The 22,309-nt window shown below is 37.4% G+C and overlaps 1 protein-coding gene and 1 pseudogene across 2 annotated transcripts in view; both read left to right on the top strand.

Moving 5' to 3' along the window:
• ARHGAP24 (Rho GTPase activating protein 24) overlaps positions 1-22,309 on the top strand; it is a 648,119-nt gene that overhangs the window by 155,353 nt on the left and 470,457 nt on the right. The window lies entirely within an intron of this gene.
• LOC128314201 (V-type proton ATPase subunit E 1-like) lies at positions 2,213-14,978 on the top strand (annotated as a pseudogene).

Below are 22,309 nucleotides of genomic sequence, written 5' to 3'. Positions count from 1 at the left end.
CCCTAATGCCATTTCAGAAGAATGAACCTGAAGTTCCCTTAGAAGTTTCAGCCACTAGAAGTTTCTAGTGAATTTGAAACTATATTGAGCAGGTGACAGACCCACATCAACAGCCCTTTCCTCTTGTAAGCTCAATGCCTTGCTTCAGTCCTTTCTCTGACCACCTTTTTCTTTCTTTTGTCTTTCTGCCATTTTCATTCCTTTTCTTACTTTGCTTTATTTATCACCCTGGAACCTTACCTATCAGTTTCCTGTTTTCTTCCCATATTCCTTCTCATTATTATTGTTCAGGGTATTTATCTGGTCCTCTTTCTTCTTCAGTTACACATTTCTAGGATGTACTGCATTGATCATTGTTTTTGTTTCCTTTGGGTTGAATCCATGCACTAGATATTACACTTTGTCCCAAACTTCTTAATGAACTGTTGTATACCTATTATTATTAACTCCTTTCTATTCCCACCCCCATTAAGCTTTTGTAGAAATGTAAAACCGGATAAGCAGTTGATTTCCAAATATTACATTGGTTTGTTCAAAACACTCTAGATGTGAGAGTAAGTTCTAACATTCACTAGGATTGGCAAGTCACCTGAATTATTTTGTAAAATGGAGATAATGATAAAATGAGATAATATAACTGAAAGCATTTCATGGTACAAAAGTTAGTTATTGTTACTGAGAATTATTATTCAAGAGAGTTACCATTTAATATCATGGGACATTTTAAAATTTGTATTTTACTTTTTAACTTTTTATGTTGAAGTAATTTCGTGCATAAGAATTTGCAAAAGATAGTACAAAGAATTCTCGTTTGACCCTTTCTAAATGTTAGGATCTTAAATTTATCAAAACCAGGAAATTAACTTTGGTATAACACTATTAACTAATCTATAGATGGTATTTAAATTTCATCAGTTGTACCACCAATGTCCTTTCTCTGGACCTGGATATAAACAGGAATCACATATATGCTCAGTTGTTGTTATAACCCTACTCCCTATTTCTAACATGACTGAAAATAGTGTATCGTTCCTGGCCAATTCTGCATAAGAGACATTCAAAAGACAAGGAGGACTTTTTTCTATGCACATACCTGTTGTCATTATAGGTATGTACCACAGCTTGCATCTGATAGAAAAACAAAAACAATAAAACAAAACCCCAAACAAACAAACAAACAAGCAAAAAAACCCAGAAGTCCAGGGCACTTTTTTTTGTCATTGTGTTTAGCCAATGTTAAATGGCTGAGATAGCACTGAATTTCGGTTAAACCCTAATATTCAGGCTTCCTCCCTGCCTCTTCCCACCCTTGTTTACATCCAGTTAACTTTAGATGCTATTAACAACACATTCATGTTCTTTACCTAAAACTTTTATCATATGCACTTTGAATTCTCTCCCCTCTTTGGGAAACTGAATATTACAGTAGCTCAGAGTATGTAGACTCTGGATTGCTCACTCAGGTTCTGATCCTGCTCTACCAGCTCTGTGGTTCTTGGTCGAGCTACTTAATCTCAGTTGGTAGTAGTTTCTTTTTCTGGAAAATGAAAACCAAAATAGAACTCCTTTATGTGGTTGTTGTAAAGTTTAAATGAGCTAATAGATAGTGGTGCTTAGAAATATCCCTGGCACATAGTAAGCATTCACTAAATGTTATTGCTGTTGTGGTGGTTATTACCTGTGTACCATGGCTCCCTTGTGGTCTCTGCATCATACTGCATTTTCTAGACCACTAGATATGTGGGCACTTAAGATGTATATGCACGGTAAGGAATAGGAAGTTATTCCTCCATTGGAAGGAGTCAGTCCCTCGGGGAAGGATGAAGTTGAAAGGAGATGGCAATTAAAAAGTAAACAATACGTGGGGTGCCTGCGTGGCTCAGTTGGTTAAGCATCCGACTTTAAGTCAGGTCATGATCTTGTGGTTCCTGAGTTTGAGCCCTGCGTTACTCTCTGTGCTGACAGCTCAGAGCCTGGGGCCTGCCTCAGATTCTGTGTCTCCCTTTCTCTCTGCCCCTCCTCTGCTCATGCTCATGCTCTGTCTCTCTCTCTCTCTCTCCCAAAAATAAATAAACATTAAAAAAAGTAATACAAAATACCATGTGATTTCACTCATTTGTGGAATTTAAGAAACAAATGATCAAAGGACAGGGAGGGAGAGAGGGAGGGAGGAAGAGAGAGAGAGAGAGAGAGAGAGAGAGAGAGAGAGAGAGAGAGAGAGAAACCAAGAAACAGACTCATAACTATAGAGAGAAAACTGATGGTTACCAGAGGGGAAGTGGGCAGAATAAGTGATGGAGATCAGGAGTGCACTTGTTGTGATGAGTACTGGGTGTTGTATAGAATTGTTGAATCACTGTATTGTACATCTGAAACTAATATAACACCTTATTAAGTCTACTGGAATGAAAATAGAAAATTTAAAAAGTAAACAATACAACATTACTATGTACTTTTTACTCTCCTAAATCTTCTCTATTGATTTAAGTCTCTCCCATAAGAAATAAAATAATAGAAAACAGCCCTTTTTTGAATTTTTTTTCTCATAATAAGATAAAATTTCATGGGAAACTCCAAGATAAGGAGAAACCTAAGCCAAAAATAGACTCTCCAACCTGACAAGCCATTTTGTCTTTCTGAAAGATGAGATCTGTAAACTGTAGGGTATCACAGTCTCTTTCTCTGCTTTGTTTCTGGGTTTCAGTGAAGAAGGAACGGAGCTGGAAGGGATGGGGTTGGTAGGAAATGCTAAAAAGAGGAGGAGTGTCCCAAATCAAGTAGTAGTTGAGTCCAGAAAAAAATTGTTATTAATTTAGAATTATCAGATATGAGGACAGAGTGACTTCTATTAGAATGTCTATTTTTAATAGTGTGTCTGGATTTAGCACCCTATAATATGATGGGTGTTGCCAGCACTTCTGATGTTCCGATAGAGGTGTGATAGTGACTCAGTGCTCGGGTTTCTCTCCTTAGCTGTAATTTATGAATGTCAGCATGATTTATCTGGGATGGGGAAAGACAGTTTTAATGTTTTGATAGTACTGCTTATTTCATATATGTTTGCATCTCATTTTGATTTGGTATCTTCAAAACCCCGGGGACTGTATGAAGTAGTTACACTACTGTTACTCTCGTGAGATTTTGATCTTTTATTTTAAGTAGCATAGTGAACTCTTTCTGTCAGTGAATGCATTTTCCACTATTAGTCACACTTGGTGGTTACAAGGTTCTGTTTTCTTTTATACAAATGCCAACATTTTTGTAGCTTATTGACTGATGGAGGGTGCATGTTGAAAGCTACTGAGAACCATGAAAAGGAAGAGACTACAGGTGTTTATTTACTGAGGGTTAATAAGAGACTCATTGATATGGTATTCTCATCCTTTGTCTGCAGGGATCTAGGAGAGTTTTTGGTTGCATGTGGCTTTGTGGCTTAGCAGTTGTAACACAGGAACAGCTTGTGAGTATCACCATGTGACAGGGCCATCAAGCCGCAGAAATAGGTCCATCACAACCACTGTTGACTTGTGCATGGGAATCCTTGGTATGGTGGGAATGTTTATTTATTTACTTTTCATAAACTAAAGTAAAGAACTGCTTCCTTGAAGAAGTCTATTTCCCCTCTGGCTTTTGAGAAGATTATAATCTTTTGCATGATTTATTGATCACCTTTTGACCATAAGTGTATGTCATGTCATATTGGACAGGTTTCAAGTTCAACAACATATAAATAAAAATGGCCATGCAACAATGTGAAGACAAGCATACTTAAGCTCCAGGGTATATTCAGTTGTAACGATAAAAAAGCACAGCCTTAGGTCTTCCATGGTTCATCACGTTTTCATGTGGGTTTTGCAGATTCCTGGCTACAGACATTAGGACCCGTATTTTGGTCACAAGTTGAAAACCTTTGGGAAATTGATATTACCCAGTGTCTATGGTGAAAGTTTATCCTTTCTGGGAAAAGTTCTACCTACAAAATAGAGAGGGATGAGAAGAGATTTATGGATAGACAAAGAAGGAATTAAGTCATTTTCTAAAGTTTGTAAGTGGAAGAGGAAGGAAGAAAGTCATCTCAAGCAGAGAGAAACCCAGGTGCAAAGAAACAATGCAGTGATGAGAATATCAGGAGACACTTGGTAAATGTCCAGGAGTCTAGGATGAATTTGGACACTGCTGATAATGGAGGAAAGGAGTAAAGAACTATGAAAGGGTTAACATGACTAAACTGGGTGATTAATTAATGGAAGGAGGGTGAGAGAGAAGGAGATGGGAAAGACCCGAACCAGCTGAGCTTATTAGTCACGGATGTTAGTGACCACATCTCACTCTGCCACATCCATTTCTGAATAGCCCAATTGGGGTATTAAATCATGTGCTTTTGTGAAGCCTAAAAATAGTTTCATGCCTCAAATCTGTCAGTCCTATGAGCAACTTTGAGAAAATAAGTTCTGTGTGTATTAAATTCTGGAAAAGAACATTTACTGTTCAGAGATTTTATAAAGACTAATTGGAGGAGAGAAGTCACTTTGTAATAACTATATAAATGCAAAATGTATTGTTACTCTGTTGCCCACTACCACTAATGGTCAACATTAAACATGTGTGTTTGCAAAAGCATTTCCTCTGTGCTAAATTAAGAAATGCAGCACCTTGTCCTTAATTTTTTAGTGAGACTGTTGTAGCAGTCTCTGGACACGTTGTGGCTTTGCCATGCACTTGGGTCTCCCTCCAGCATTCCAGCCCCTTTTCCATCTTTTTAATTTCTGGTCTAAACAAGAAGTAGTTATGGTTGAGTTCCTTTTTCTCTTAAGTTGGTTAATGAAAAGTGTGAAGTCCTTTTATCCAAGTAAAATAAATGCATAAGCCATGAGGCAAGCTGATAGTTTATTTTCTTTGGTGACAGGAGCAAGGAGATTTTTGTGAGGAAACAAAATACTTGTTTGCAAAGAATCAGTGTTAATGTGTCAAAGGTGACTAACATTTTGAATTTCATCCAGACACCTACTACAGGGGAACTAAGGACACAGTAAAATAATGGCCATCTTGATTGAATACCTGGCTTGGCTTTCCAGACTAGATTTCCATGTTGCTTGTACAGGTCTGGACCAAGTCTCACTAAAATTTTGTAGACAAAACCTTGCTCCTTTAACCCAACACTAGACAGAAAATAGCCAAGTGCTGTTATTTTTTTCTATGACCTGCTTGCATTGGTATTCTGAATTTTTCAGGGTTACTAATGGGAAAAGGAAGAACACTGTAGAGCACAGAAGTTCTGTGTCCTGTTTCTGAACTGAGCCTCATGCTGAACTGCCTTTAGAGAGTGAAATTCTACTTCCCTAAGAGGGGAAATCCATTGGCCAGGGCATAACAGAGTGAAGAGAGCAAAGAGAGTCTTTCTCCTGTAAAGCCTGGAGAAAAATTAGAATCTTTGGAAAGAGGGCCCTGGAATTTATATTCTAATTTCTCACGTGAGTCTTGTGTACATGAAAGTTTTAAAGTATTTACTAAAATATCTGCACCCTACCAGGGTCATTTTATGAAAAAAAAATGCATATATGTACAACTAAAAACTGCTTATCTACATTCTAAGGAAATGAAAGGTACTTCTAAGAGGTCACGTGGCTTTATGTGGGAGGCCAACACCTGGAAGATCAGAAAGCCTTTATCAGTCTTTCATTCCTCTTTCCTCCTGCCTGTGGTGATTACTCAAGTTCAAATATGTGAAACCATGAAAAGTGAAGGCACATTCTCAAGGGGTCTAGTTGAAGAGAGCTCCCACTTGGCTTACACCCTTGACTGGACCTAGGATTGGTCCTTCCCTTGCATCAGCTACTACAACCATCTTCCATTATCACCACTTAAAGGAAGGTTCCATTAAACAACAAAGTGCAAACCAAAATAAGACAAAGAAACATATGTCTTGCATCTTGTTGCTGAAGGAAAAGGGTGGATAGTGATTGACTCAGCTCTGTGCTGTTCCGCATGGTACCACAACTATTGAGCATTTGCCCTCGAGCCAGTACAACTGAGTAACTGAGTTTTTAATTTGTTTCTAATTTTAACTTAATTAACTTATATTTGAGTTTAAAAACACATTTTTTGGGGTGCCTGGGTGACTCAGTCTGTTAAGCATCTGAGTTCGGCTCAGGTCATGATCTCACAGTTCACGAGTTCAAGCCCTGCGTTGGGCTCTGTGGTGACAGCTCAGAGCCTGGAGCCTACTTCGGATTCTGTGTCTCCCCCCCCCTCTCTGCCCCTCCCCTGCTCATACTCTGTCTCTCTGTCTCTCTGTCTCTTAAAAATAAATAAACATTAAAAAAATTTTTTTAAACACATTTTTTTTTCAATTGTTGCAAACAGTTTAAGTATTTTTTGGAATAACTAGGTTTCTGGAAATCTGCTTTTTAAACTATGAGTTTTAAATTTCATTCCTAATAACAATCAAGTATTTCTGATAAAAATTTAGCCTCCAAATGGAGATGTGCTGTAAGCATAAAATATACACTGTATTTTTAAGACTTAGTAAAAAGAATGTAAAATATCTCACTAATATTTTTAATATTGTTTGCATGTTAAAATGATACATTTTTGGATACATTGGGTTTAAGTACATTATTAAAATTAATGTCACCTGTTTCTTTTTACTTTTTTAATTATAGGTAGTAGAAAATTTTATACATGACTTTCATTATAGTTCTGTGAGACAGCACTGATTCAGATGTTTAAGACAGACCCATATTTCCATAGTATTGGATACTTAGAACTCTGGGTTCCATAATATTCATTTTAATGTCATGGCTCCAATAGAGAATAAACATATATTAGGTGATGACAATAAATAATTTTATGTCCTTAGAAAACAGTTGGAGGACTCCTGGGTGGCTCAGTTGGTTAAGCGTTTGACTTCAGCTCAGGTCATGATCTTGCAGCTTATGGGTTTGAACCGTGTGTTGGGCTCTGTGCTGACTCAGAGCCTGGAGCCTGCTTCAGATTCTGTGTGTGTGTCTCTCTCTCTGCCTCTCCCCTGCTCATTCTGTCTCTCTTTCTCAAAAATAAACATTACAAAAATAAAAAAAAAAAAAAGAAAATAGTTGGACTGCTCTGTTACTAAGAATACAGATTATTAACCCAGCAGGAGCTAGTGCCAACCTAATAGGTGTCAAATCATTAAAACAACTAAGAATATTTAGAGTAAGGATGGAATACATGTTTACCAAGATCTTTTTCTTATTCCAGATTTCCTTCCCACAACTTTTGAAGAAATTTATCTTAGTTGAAATTAGCTAGGCAAAATATACTGTTTCAATTATATCACATGACACATATAAATCTAGCAATAAATATTTATGAATCGTCAGTGCAGATGTGGAATGCTCAGGTCCTCAGAGAGGAATATAGGAGCCTATAAGACTTCATTCTTGCCCACGTGAGACTTAGAAATCTGGTATAGTAGGTAAGAAACATATTTTAAAATTTGGAAATATAGGGGCACCTGGGCAGCTCAGTCAGTTTAAGTGTCAGACTCTGTTTCAGCTCAGGTGATGATCTGGCCAGTTTGTGAATTCGAGCCCTGCATCAGACTCCATGCTGACCATGCAGAGCCAGTTTGGGATTGTCTCTCTCTCTTCCTCTTTGCCCCTCCTCTGCTTGTGCTCTTTCTCCCTCTCAAAATAAATACATAAACTTAAAAAAATTGAAGATTTGGGGCTCCTGGGTGGCTCAGTCAGTTAAGTGTCCGGCTCTTGGTTGCAGCCTAGGTCATGATCTCAAGGTTTGTGAGATCAAGCCCCGCATCAGGCTCTGTGCTGACAGTGTGAAGCCTGCTTGGGATTCTCTCTCTCTCTCTCTCTCTCTCTCTCTCTCTCTCTCTCTCCCCTTCTCTCTCTCTCTCTCCCCCCCCCTCTCTCTCTGCCCCTTCCCTGCTCACTCACTCTGTCTCAAAAATAAATAAACATTAAAAAAAAATGAAGATATAAAAGGACATACATAATGGAGGATTAAATTGTAGATTCTAATTGTTTGGAAATTTGGGGGCAAAACCAAACAAATGTGAACTGAGGTTTTGTAAAGTGAAGGCTGTATAGTGAAGATGGGTCTTGATCTAGGATGGTCAGATTTGCATGGCCCTGGGGGAGGGAGCTCCCAGAGATTTGCACATTGACACACGGGGCTTACTTTTGGGTCACTGATCACTTCCCTAAAGCTGTTTACTTGCCTTCCTACCTGAATGTGAACTTTTTGAGGACAACGATTCTGTTTATTTCATCTTCTTCATTCCAAAGCCTTTGGTGCCTGGTGTGTGGTAGGTATTCAGTTATATTTATGGATTTCATCAATATCTGAATGAGTAAGTGAGAGCATTCTCATCAGAATAAAGAGAATAACCCAGGAAACAGTAATGGGCATGAGCATTATGAGATGTGGGTTACAGAAGACCTTTTATCATTTTACTTTCTGATCTAAAAAAATAGAAGTGTTTCCTAACTTTTTCTGAGGGTTGTTGGAGATCTTCACACATGAAGAGAAAGGACTTGATAAACTATAATGTACTATTAAATCCCAGACTTCACTATTATTCACCCAGGGACAGGTTCTTCTTCATCTTTGTAGTTGTCACCTTGTATAGAAATGTATATTCAATAACTGGTTCTTTAATAAAAGAGTCAAAGAATGAATGTCTTGCCACTTTCTTTATTTCTGTTTTCTACCTGCCTGAAAATGCAGGTAGCCTTCTTGTTAGAAAAGTGTCTAAATTCTGGTTAAACTTTGAAGAGAAGCTTGGCATCTTTGCTTACGAATCAATTTCATGTATGTGAGTCCATGAATTTTTTCATCTCTTTTGTCTTTTCAGTACAGTTAAAAAAAACTTTTAAAATGTATTCTTTGGCCATTAGAATTGATTCAGATTTTTGAAGTTTCCAGGTATATGACCTCAGGATTGAGTTTTCCACTCAATATATAGAAATATATTGAGATATAGAAAGCATATCTCAGTTAAAATATACCTTCACTTTGCTCATGTGATTCCTCCTATGTAAGGCAGTTAGGGAAGACATGAAATATCTTTCCTAAAATCCTGATTCAGATACACCCAACAACAATAATTTGGGGGCAACAAGGTCAAAATTATTATTAAAGAAAATACTGCATTAAAAATGCTAACTTCAAAAAAAGAATTTCCAACTTAAGAGAGATATGGGCAGAATTGAGTGGTTTATTCTGAAGGTTGCAGGAGTGGTCTTCCATTCTTAAATTACAACTCTCGAAGAGTATTTCTCTGTGATGTATGCTTTCCATATCTTACAACTGCATTTGTCAATTTTACGTCAATAAAACTGGGGTAAAAAAAAAAAAAAGAATGTTTCTCTTCCTGACTCATAAGCATTTGACCTAAGGCTGAAAAAGCTCAGAAATGTTTTGCCACCACCAGCCGAAATAGAAGCACAATGCAGATCCTATAGATAAAACTCCAACATCCTGTCTCCAAGCTCTGAGCATTCATTTCTCATAATATTCCTTCCTTCCATTCTCATTACTGTCACCCTTCCCCAGGCCCTCCACCTTCTGACACCTGGATTATTGCTGTTTTGTGCAACCATTTAATTTATCTGCCTTTAGCTTTTGCTGCAATTAAATCCATCTTTCATATTGGTGCCAGTTCAGTAAACCACTGCTTTCTTCCTATCTTTCCTCTCTCCCCAAGTCTACACTGGCTACACTTCTTGCTGGGGCTTTCCAATCATAATTGACCCAGTCAACCTTCTTTCTCTGTGTCTTTCCACTGTCCTCCTCCCACACCCCAGTATTACTCCCTTTTCCAGTCCTTTCCCTGCCTGGAATTCCCTCCTCCCTCCTTGTGTGAGTCTGGTCAGCCCTGGGTCCTGTCCTGTCCTTCCATGAAACCTTTCCTCCAGTCTGTCCCTGCAAGGAGTGATCCCTCCATTGTGTTAGGTTTTAGAGAATTCTAGCTATACACTTGATTGCATCATTTATCAGATTCTGCTTCCTAGTATTAGTTTTTATCTGTGTGTTTTAACTGGATATTGCTTAATTGGATTAAAAAAACAAAGTATAAAAGGAATATCTAGATTATAAAAAAGACACATGCACACATTTAAAAACATATGGAATGTGTTATAGAGGACCTATTTATCAGTATATTAAATATAGAAACAGTTTCTAGCACTGAAAGTTGAAGCAGGACCTGAAGAAAACTTTCTCTTTGAGAAACTCTTTCTTTATCCAGGTATTTAGAAAGGCTCATCTACTCTAACCTGGTGGCATGTTTATTCTTAAAGCATAATAAAAATGTGCTTCAAGATCTGCAACTGTAACGCTGCTGAGTTTCCTTTTGCTTTTTCATGATACTTTTTCTGGTTTGAATTTGTTAAAGGATATTTACTTTGAACCCTGAGGCTTTTCATGTAATTTTTAATTAAGTATATGTATATTTACATTTATAATATGTAATAAATACATTTACAATTATATATTTATAAATTAAATACGATACATTAAAAGTGCTACTTTTGTACTATGGGCTGTTGTAATTGTGCCTTTTACTGAGAAACCCCTGCTCCTAATAGATATCATACTCTAATAGCACAAATGTAGAATGGTGACAAGATGTGTCTCCATATTTATGGCCCTTGATCTTTACTATCCAGAAATATTTTTCAAAGATCAAACCACAGCACACTTGGCTCTTGGCACTAGAAAACTTGAGCTTTGATGGTGATCAAGTATTGCATGTGATGTGGCGGCTCTTAAAAGGGACTCTTCAACAATGTGATGGGGATATACACTGCTCTTTTGTTTCAGAGAAATACTTTGCCAAGATTAAAAAAAAAAAGACTTATAAGAGTAGGACTTTCCTCCTAGGATTTTTGACTGGATACTTATCTTTATGAAAAAGTGCCATGGAATGTCTCATTTCATGTCGAAGCTGGCACTAGGACCCTGAAGAAATGTCTGCCATCAGGGCAATGAACAGACAAAATGTCACACCTTCACACAATTCAGAATATTTTTTCTCCCTTACTGTCCCTTCCGCCTCATCTCTTTTCTTCTCTCTGTATTTCTCTCTCTCTCCCTCCCCCCCTCCTCCTTCCCCCTCAACTCCTCCTCCCCATTTCCTTGCAGGTTCTCCACCTGCTTCCCCTTATATCTTCAGGCTCATTTTTCTTCTTCTGCTCACCCCACCCTGCTTTTCCTTGTGTGCCCATCTCTTTCTCTAAGACTTGGAAGTCTCTAAGACTTCCAAGACAAGATATCCTCACTCTATCTTTCCTGTCTTTCCCCTGAGTCTGTATTCTCTCTCCTGGTTTTTTCCTCTGGAAAAAATCCGTGTCTGTGGTCTGGTTAATTGTTGGTTGCGTAGGATCATGTATGGTGTAAGCTTGTCTTGTTTGTCCTTTCTACTATTAGTCTGTTTCTTCCAGATGAGCTCTTAGAGTGTGGTAATTTATTTAATTTATTTAAATAAAATAGTTGAACAGCCACCCACAAAATACAATGAATCCTTTTTTAAAGATGAAAATTGCTTCAGGATAGATGTTGACCATTCCTGTAATTTAAAAGGCTATTTTGCAAAATATTTAAAAATAACTACAAAAATTGTGTTTACAACAGCTGAGGCAGAGACTAGGAACTCTGATTAAAATATATATATGTATCTGTCTTATGTGTATCTTCGTGTAATTAGAATTCATTAAAATTGAAAAATGATACCTATTTTACATACAATTGAATATTTCTTTTATCATCCAGGAAAGATTTAATGCTGATGTGGTAATAAAACATGGCATGCTGAAGGCATTGGAGTTAGGTAGTTTCAAAACCCAGAGATGTATTTTCTCATAGTTCTGGAGGCTGAAAGTCTGAAATCAAGATGTCAGCAGGGCCATGGTCCCTCTGAAACCTGTAGAGAAATCATACTGTGCATCTTCCTGCTTCTGGTGGTTTGCTGGCAATCTTCCTTGGTTTGTAGCTATATCACTCCAATCTCTGTCGTTATTGTCGCCTGTGTTCTTGCTTCGTGTCTCTGTGTTCATGGCCATCCTTTCATAAGGACACATATTGGACTGGGGCCACCCTACACCAGTGTGACCTCATCTTAAGTAATTATATCTACAATAACTATATTTCCAAATAAAGTCATATTCCTAGGCAGTGGGGGTTAGGACTTCAAAATATCCTTTTGGGGCCCTTCTAATCTCTTCTCCAGCCAGTGGCTCTTCAGCCTAGCACTGCTTTTGCCATGGCCCTCAGTGATGTTGGTGTGCAAAAGCAGATTAAGCATATGATGGCTTTTATTGAACAAGAATCCAATGAGAAAGCAGAAGAAATAGATGCAAAGGCAGAGGGAGTGTTCAACATTGAGAAAGGTTGTCTTGTGCAAACCCAAAGACTGAAGATAATGGAATACTATGAGAAAAAAGAAAAGCAGATTGAGCAGGAGGAGAAAATTCAGATGTTTAATTTGATGAACCAAGCAAGACTCAAAGTCCTCAGAGTGAGAGAAGACCTTTTTACAGACCTACTACTAAATGAAGCAAAACAGAGACTCAGCAAAGTGGTAAAAGATACAACCAGGTACAAAGTACTGCTGGATGGATTTGTCCTCCAGGGTTTGTGCCAATTGTTGGAGCCCAGAATGATGATTGTTCATTACAGGAAACAGGATTTCCCTCTGGTAAGGGCTGCAGTGCAAAAAGCGATTCCTATGTACAAAATTGCCACCAAAAAAGATGTTGATGTCCAAATTGGTCGGAACTACCTGCCTGAGGAAATAGCTGGTGGATTGAGATCTATAATAGGGATCATAAAATATGAGCTTCCAATCCCCTAGAAAGCCGGCTGGATCTCCTAGTCCCTCAGATGATGCCAGAAGGGGAGGTTTATTTGGTGCAAATGCCAACAGGAAGTTTTTGGACTGAACCTTTGGGAGAGGTGGAGTTGATCCACTGCTCTCCTGCTATGATGTGGAAGTTCCTGATATTTGAAGAAACAAGATACCTGTGTGGCTCCCTCTTCACTAATAGTATGTATTTATCAGTGGATACTTTTCTGTAGCTAATGCCCGTGGTGCAATTGTTAACAATGAGAGAAAGTTTCACTTAATGTAGTCAGGAAACCTACTTCTAGCTTATCTAAAAGTAGCACAGCTGTCATTTACTTCTGTAGCATGAAGGTGAGGGTATCAGATGGTGGTTACAGGAGCTTCACTAAGTCTTCTGCTTTTCCTCTGGTTTCAGTTCTCTAGCCTAGAGGGTGAAGTGTGGTGTTCTCTAATATTAAGTCTCTCCTTTTAGGCTTAAAATGCCTAGAGTGCGGGCATGCATTCCTTCCAGCAGTAGTAGCTTCGCTGTTAACCTATTTGGGCCTAGAAGTATTCCTCATCTGTAAATGTGATACAAAATAGAAGCTATGAATATGTTTTATTTATTGAAACAAAAGATTTACATGGAAAAATGTATCTTTTTGGGACACAATTTAACCCATAATAGGCAGTCTGGGTTCTCGTCTCATTTCTCCACTAATTAACCATGTAACCTTTGGCAAATTACTTAGCCTCACTGGGCTTCAATTGTAACATGTAGATAGTTATAGTTCTATAGCATTGTGCCATAAGGATGAAACGAGATACTGCTTGGCAAAATGCCTGGCACATAGTAAGTACAAGTACATATTAGTCATTCTCCTAGTTATTGTTATTTAGGTTGTTATTTTTATTGCTGTTGTAGTTGGAGATACTATAGCTTAGTACCTGACCCATTGTAGTTGCTCATTAAATGTTAAATTTCAGTCACTCAGGGCCATTATAACTTGTGTACTGTGGATGTTGAAAATGCTGTCAGAGAATACTCAACTATAGAGTGGTTGAAGTTACTATATTTTACTAAAGGTTTGCCATCTGGATGCTAAAGGATTTTTTAATTTACCATGTCTTTCATAATTGTTTGGAAATGTAGGGGAGCCCTAGGCTAATTTAGCAATGTAGGTCATGAATAATTAATTGAATTGAAGTTCAAGGAAGCTGAGTCCTGATCAGCTTTCTCTATATCTTGTCATAATTTTTTTTAAAAAAGAAAAAGGCTATTTAATTTATATGTAACAAATACAAAGCTAAGACTATTAGATATATGATAATGATGATCCATTTTTTGATCCAGAAGAAAGAGGGGCTGAGAAAGGTTAAATTATTTCCCATTGTCACAAGGAAGTGCAAATGAATTAGAGGCTAATTAAAATCAGTACTCCATCATCCAGTAATTCCACTACTGGGTGTTTACCCAGAGAAAAGAAAAACACAAATTTGAAAAGCTATATGCACCCCGATGTTTATTGTAGCATTATTTACACTAACCAAGATATGGATGCAACCCAAGATGAATGCATGAAGATGTGGTATATATACACATATGTGTATGGATAGATAGATATATAGATAATGGAATATAACTCAATTATAAAAAAGAATGAGATCTTGCCATTTGGGACAATATGAATGCACCTAGAGAGTATAATGCTAAATGAATTAAGACAGAGAAACACAAATACTATGTAATTTTACTCATATGTGGAACTTAAGAAACAAAACAAATGTACAAACAAAGAAAAAAGACAAACAAAAAATCATACTCTTAAATACAGAGAACAAACGAATGGCTGCCAAAGGGAAGGGGAGTGGGGGGAGGGGTGAAATAGATAGGGGGATTAAGAGTACACTTATCATGATGAACACAGTGTCATGTATAGAAATGTTGAATCATTACAGTAAAGCCTTGGTTTGCGAGCATAATTCGTTCCAGAAACATTCCCATAATCCAAAGCACTTGTGTATCAAAGCAAATTTCCCCATAAGAAATAATGGAAACTCAAGTGTTTTGTTCCACAACCTAAAAATATTCCTATAAAAATGATTACAATACTGAAATATAATACAAAACAATAAAGAAAATATAAAATATAAAGACAAATAAACAAATCAACCTGCAGTTAATCTTTGAAAACTTTTGTGGCTGGTGTTTGGGAGACACGGGAGAGGAAAGGTGGGTTATTGTGTAGGATGACTTTCACTATCACTGACAGAATCACTGCTATCTATTGGCTCAATGGAATCTTTTTCTTTTCATGCAACTTTAACAAGGAACCTATCCAATGACCTAGAATGAAATAAAGCATTCCTTAGCTTACTCTTACATGGAAAAGCAAAAAAAAAAAAAAAAACTGTCCATAGGTGCTTTGAAGGGACAAAAAATACACTAGTGCTAGTTGTGGGTACCTTCCAGCGTTCTGAAAAATCACTGGGATTTTTCTGCCAAACTGCCTGGGACTAAACATCTGAGCATGGAGATGATCACCCACAATCCTGCATCGAGAGAGAGAGAGAGAGAGAGGGAGAGAGAGAGAAAAGAACAATTGTCTCAATTGTGATCATGTGGCATTCAGTGTCATATACTACGTGTATTGCAAGACATCACTCTTCTTTTTATTTTATTTTTTAATTTATATCCAAATTAGCATATAGTGCAACAGTGATTCCAGGAGTAGATTCCTTAATGCCCCTTACCCATTTAGCCTATACCCCATCCCAAAACCCCTCCAGTAACCCTGTGTTTGTTCTCCATACTTAAGAGTCTCTTATGTTTTGTCCCCCTCCCTGTTTTTATATTATTTTTGCTTCCCTTCCCTGATGTTCATCTGTTCTGGGTCTTAAAGTCCTCATATGAGTGAAGTCATATATTTGTCTTTCTCTGACTAATTTCGCTTAGCATAGTACCCTCTAGTTCCATCCACGTAGCTGCAAATGGCAAGATTTCATTCTTTTTCATTGCTGAGTAATACTCCATTGTGTGTATGTATGTATGTATATGTATATATACACACACATATATATACATATATACATATACATATATACATATATACATATACATATATACATATATACATATATATATATATATATATACACATATATATATACACACACACCACACACACACACACACATACAACATCTTCTTTATCCATGCATCCATCGATGGACATTTGGGCTCTTTCCATACTTTGGCTATTGTTGATAGTGCTACTATAAACATGGGGGTGCATGTTCCCCTTAGAAACAGCATGCTTGCATCCCTTGGATAAATACCTAGTAGTGCAATTGCTGGGTCGTAGGTAGTTCTATTTTTAATTTTTTGAGGAACCTCCATACTGTTTTCCAGAGTGGCTGCATCAGCTTGCATTCCCACCAGCAGTGCCAAAGAGATCCTCTTTCTCTGCATCCTCTCCAACATGTTTTGTTGCCTGAGTTGTTAATGTTAGCCATTCTGACAGGTGTGAGATGGTATCCCATTGAGGTTTTGATTTGTATTTCCCTAATGATGAGTGATGGTGAACATTTTTTCATGCGTCGGTTGGCCATCTGGATGACTTCTTTGGAGAAGTGTCCATTCATGTCTTTTGCCCATTTCTTCACTGGATTATTTGTTTTTTGGGTGTTGAGTTTGATAAGTTCTTTGTAGATTTTGGACACTAAAGGGTTAGTGTCCCTGATATGTCATTTGCAAATATCTTCTCCGATTCTGTCAGTTGCCTTTTAGTTTTGCTGACTGTTTCCTTTGCTGTGCAGAAGCTTTTTATTTTGATGAGGTCCCAATAGTTCATTTTTGCTTTTGTTTCCCTTGCCTCTGGAGACATGTTGAGTAAGAAGTTGCTGCGGCCAAAATCAAAGAGGTTTTGGCCTGCTTTCTCCTCAAGGATTTTGATGGCTTCCTGTCTTACATTGATGTCTTTCATCCATTTTGAGTTTATTTTTGTGTATGGTGTAAGAAAGTGGTCCAGGATCATTCTTCTGCATGTTGCTGTCCAGTTTTCCCAGCACCACTTGCTGAAGAGACTGTCTTTATTCCATTGGATATTCTTTCCTGCTTTGTCAAAGGTTAGTTGGCCATACGTTTGTGGGTCCGTTTCTGGGTTCTCTGTTCTGTTCCATTGATCTGAGTGTTTGTTCTTGTGCCAGTACCAAACTGTCTTGATGATTACAGCTTTGTAGTATAGCTTTAAGTCTGGGATTGTGATGCCTCCTGCTTTGGTTTTCTTTTTCAGGATTGCTTTGGCTATTCGGGTTTTTTCTGGTTCCATACAAATTTTAGATTATTTTTTCTAGCTCTATGAAGAATGCTGGTGTTATTTTGATAGGGATTGCATTGAATGTGTAGATTGCTTTGGGTAGTATCGACATTTTAACAATATTTGTTCTTCCTATCCAGGAGCATGGAATCTTTTTCCATTTTTTTTTTTGTGTCTTCTTCCATTTCTTTGATAAGCTTTCTATAGTTTTCAGTGTATAGATTTTTCACCCCTTTGGTTAGATTTATTCCTAGGTATTTTATCATTTTTGGTGCAATTGTAAATGGGATCGATTCCTTGATTTCTCGTTCTGTTGCTTCATTGTTGGTGGAAAGGAATGCAACCGACTTCTGTGCATTGATTTTATATCCTGCAACTTTGCTGAATTCATGAATCAGTTCTAGCAGGATTTTTTGGTGGAAACTTTTGCATTTTCCATATACAGTATCATGTAAGACATTGCTCTTTTATAAAGTTAAAACTTATTAGAAATGTTTGCTTGTGTTGTGAAACACTTGCAGAGCAAGTTATTTGCAATCCAAGGCTTTACTGTATATTGTACTCCTGAAACTAATATAACATGGTATGTTAATTATAAGTCAATTAACAAAGGGTGCGAGAAATCAGTATGCTGTCAATTGTTCACACTCCAGAGGACAGAGTGCTGAAGGATTTGAGTGTATTCTCAGGTTAGGTGTATGAATCATCTCAACCAACTCATGGTTAGCTCTGGCTTACATTTCCTGCCCCTTAGATTAATTTGGCTTTGTCTCTGCTTTGTCAGTCTTCAACAATTCTGTCACTCCTGCCTTTTACCTCCTGCTCTACAGGAGGTAGCAGATAATAGCTACTAGACCTTTACTTATTCATAGGAATATCTCAATCAAGAGGTGATTTTTCAGGGGATTTTCCATCTAACTCCAAAAGAGGTTGGGAAAGAAATTTATTAGATTCTGTCAGTTCATAAGTGGCTGCCAAACCTCCAGTGGACAGCTTGAGTGAAGAGGAAGTGTATCGGAAGTGAAGAGGAATCAAGCATGATCGGCCACCAGAGGAGACATAAATCTTTTCCCAGTTGCTGCCATGTCAGCCACGTGGAGATTCTTCCTTCAGTGTTCATTTTGGCCACTGGGACTACTAACATGCCCTCACTGGTCAGCTAACCATAATTTTTAACCCACTTACAAAAGCAGTACAAAATAATCATAGCACACCACATTTAAGAGAAACATTTTCTTTTGTTCAACTTTTCAGTTCTCCTATCCAGCTGCCTAAATAAATACGCTCAGTTTAGAACTACTTCCTTTTTCTCTTTAGAGGTTTCTTGTAGTTTTTTCTTTAATTACTTGATTGCACATATATATATCTGGTCTTTAGTCATGAATCTTTGCTGAAGACAGAAAACCAATTTGAAATAATTTTACCACAGAGAGGAATTTGTCAGCTCATATAAGCAAATGGTAGGAGGGGTTGGTGTGGAAGTAACATTAGGGTTGACTGGGTCTGGGGGTTGACTGCTGTCAGGATTCTTCACATTTATCTCTTTCATCTCAGTGTGATGGTTCTTTTCTCTGAGACTGTATTCTCCATCAGTAAGGGAACCTTCTGTAGGAAGACCTCATTCACATCCCTACAGCCTGACAAGGGGAAAAGAAGAGTTTTGTTCTCCTAGCACAAGCTTGGGCAATCTCAACAGGCTCCGATTAGCTCAGCTCAGTAGAATATGTACATCCAACCGATTGGGGCTCAGTCATAGTCAGCTAACACCAGAGCCACGTGGCCAGGGGAAAATGTTTTGAAAGAATAGGCGATATTTGGGGTGCCTGGGTATCTCAGTCAATTAAGACTCCAACTCTTGACTTCAACTCAGGTCTTGATCTCAAGGTTTGTGAGCTCGAGACCCACATTGGGCTCTGCTTGGGATTATCTCTCTTTTTCAAATAAATAAATAAATGAAGTTAAAAAAAGAAAATATTAATTAAGAAAAGAATAGGTGATATTTGGGTACTAAAATAATAAATGCCCAATGTATCTGAGATTGTGAAATGCTTTCTTATCTATTGCTTTGTTTTTTTTCCACAATTTTTTCCCCTTTGGGGATGGGTTCTCTTCTCCACTCTTCAGATTGCCTGATTCTGGTTTCTTTATAATTTTGATGTCTGCATGAGAGGTTTGACCTAAGTCACAGTTGCAGTGTCCTCTCTTGTTCTATTTGAGAGTTGTCATGACAGGGGTCCTAATGTGTGTATGTTGCTTTTACCTCCAATTTGTTCTCACATAAATGACCTGAATTCCTGTTTTCTGTCTGTGGAAATTAGGTTCTAGTCAGTCTTATTGAAAGTCTTTGTGGAGTGGTCCATTGTCATACAATTCCCACAACTTTTACTCTTTATGATGCAAGTTCCCTCTTTCAGCATAATACTTCACACACAGTGTATCCCTCTTCTTTTCTAGTGTTAATTCTTGGTCACATTGTTCGCCTTTTCCATATTCAGTAACTAATCATATCCCCAGCAGTTCTCTTGTATAGGTAATCCATTTATTTTTTAATGAGTTTAAGAATGAGATATTTGGATTGCCTTTTGCAGCAATACATTAACTATCACATATAATTTTATCTACTGCTTTGCTTATGCAAAATGTCAGTCACAGTGAGTCTTAGAGCTATTACATAAATTGATTTATATTTTCTAAAATTCTCATGTCAGTAGCACTTTATTAGATATTTATGAGAGTCTGAAAATGCAAGATAAATTATGGAGTTAGATGGGTAACAAAGGTATTATAGTATTCTTTCCATATTCATAGAGGCTAATTTATAGAGGGCCATTCTAATAGACTGTTCTGCAGATATTTATTCAAATCACTAAATGCTCTCCTCTTTTCTAAGTTCCTTCACATCATCTTTCTCTAGTGAGAGAAGCAGCCTCATTCAGGTTCTTTGACCTTTTACTCCTCTCTCAAATGTCTTCTCATCTCCTTTCCCACAGGAGGATTTGTCCATGACACAAAACTGTTTGTTGGCAGCTGCAGGAGAAATTGCCATCTATAGATGGGAGCAAGAAAAAAAGGGAGCTAGCACAAATGAATAGCATTGGGAAGGAAAACACATTAAAACTACAGATACAAAAGGGATTTAAAGTTTGTAGGAGAGTAGCATGACCAGATGGCAGTAATAACTTGAAGTTTTAGATGAAATAGATAATTTTCTAACAAAATATAAATTATTAACCTAGCCTCGAAAAATAGAAATCATGAATAAATCAGTAACCATGAAAGAAATAAAATTAATGGTAAAATGTCTTGCCCTTCTTCCACACCAATCTTCAAATAACAATCCCAGATATTTATAGGCATAATTTTAAAAACCTTCAAGAGCAGAAAATGTCTATCTTAGGCAAACTGAGTCAGACACTCAAAATCGGAAATCTGACTGAACCACTTTATGCAGCTTGTATAACTTTGATGTTAAAAATGGATATAAGGATAAGAATAATAAATAGTATAGTATATTTTCATGTATGACTATAAAAGCAAAAACCTTAATGTACCATTGACAAAATATTTTCAGCAGTGTATAAAAAACTACATGAGAGCCAAAAGATTATCCAAATCCAAAAATGCAAAGATGGTTCAATTTCAGACACCTGTAAAATTTAGGAGAAAATTTCATATGGTTTCTCAACAGAGAAAAAGCGTTCGGTACAATTCAACACTCAATTATGATATAAACTCTTGGTAAACTAAGGATAGAGAAAATTTTCTACTATTTTGGAAAGAGATATCTATCAAAAACCTCCTACAAATGTTATTGTTATTTAGAAAAACTTATAAACATTCCTGTTCAAGTCAGCAACAGGATAAGAAATCTGTGATTATCCCCATTATTCAGCTGGATGTCCTAGTCAAATTTAAAAGGCAAGAAAAATAAGACATGCAGGAACTTAAAAGGAAAAGAAAAAATTACAAATAATGAAACTGACTAAGTAGAAAATCCAAGAGAAGCATTAGATATATGATTAGAATAATTTAGACATGAATTTGGCATGTTCACCAGTTTCAAGATTAATATACATAAAATAGTAGCATTCCTGGAAATCAGCAATTAACTAACTAGAAAATGTTAGAGGAAAAAATACACACCATTTATGATAGGCAAAATAGTGACCCCCCAATTGACTGTTCACCCTGAAACCTGTGAATACGTTACTTTAGCTGGAAAATGAGGAATTCAGTTTATAGGTGGAATTAGGTTTAAAATAAAGGGATTATCCTGGATTATCCAGAAGATTTCAATGTCATCACAAGTGTCCTTCAAATATGAAAGACAGAGGGAGAGGAGTCAGTATCAGAGTGATGGAGAAAGACTCTGCCTGCCATTGTTGGCGTTCAAGATGGAAGCAGACTGCCAAAGAATATTGGCAACCTTTAGAAGATGGAATAGGTAAGAAAGAGGATTCTTCCCTAGAGCTGCTCAGTGTGGAAAAAGATAGCTGGCCTTTTTGCTCCTGCTAAGCTTCCTGAATGAAGCTCCCTTCTCTTTTCCTTTCAATCTTCCACACTCAAAGACCTGCAGGGCTCAGACTTCTGGTCACTTCCCTACTTGGGCTCCTGGGGTTCTGAGAAATTAGGCTTTTGTAGGGGAAACACACAGGGATTTCTTCTCAGATATAAGCCACTCACAGACCCAGTGACCCTTTGCATCAGGACTGGTAGAGAGAAAAGCGTTAACAGTGAAGAGAAAGGAAGCCCTAATTAAACTTGTCTAAAGCCCTTGTCCAGTGACCTATTGACTACAAACTCAGACTGGCTCAGCTGACCCACTGGATCATGTGTTGCCTCTGCATTAATAAAATATATGGAATTATTTTAAATTTGTGATATAAGTGATAACTTTTGTGATTAATTTTTTTTTTTATTTAAAAGTAATACAACCTGTCTCAGTTTGGGTGTTCCCAAAGCAGACCCTGAAACAAGGATTTGAGTGAAGATCATTTGTGGGGAGGTGATCCAAGGAAACCTGTTGAAGAAGTGAAGCCAGACATGGGAGAAAGAAAAGGCAATGAAGGGTGCTTATGGAGAAGGTGATGGCTCTGAGCAGCTGGGTCTCAATCCTGCTGGGAATTCTCTGAGAGATGATGTATTCTTCAGAATTAACTCATGTAGG

The sequence above is a fragment of the Acinonyx jubatus genome, chromosome B1 (assembly GCF_027475565.1).
Source record: "Acinonyx jubatus isolate Ajub_Pintada_27869175 chromosome B1, VMU_Ajub_asm_v1.0, whole genome shotgun sequence".
Lineage (NCBI taxonomy): Eukaryota > Metazoa > Chordata > Mammalia > Carnivora > Felidae > Acinonyx > Acinonyx jubatus.
Note: the sequence above shows the minus strand (reverse complement) of the source record. Positions and strands in the feature narration are given on the sequence as shown.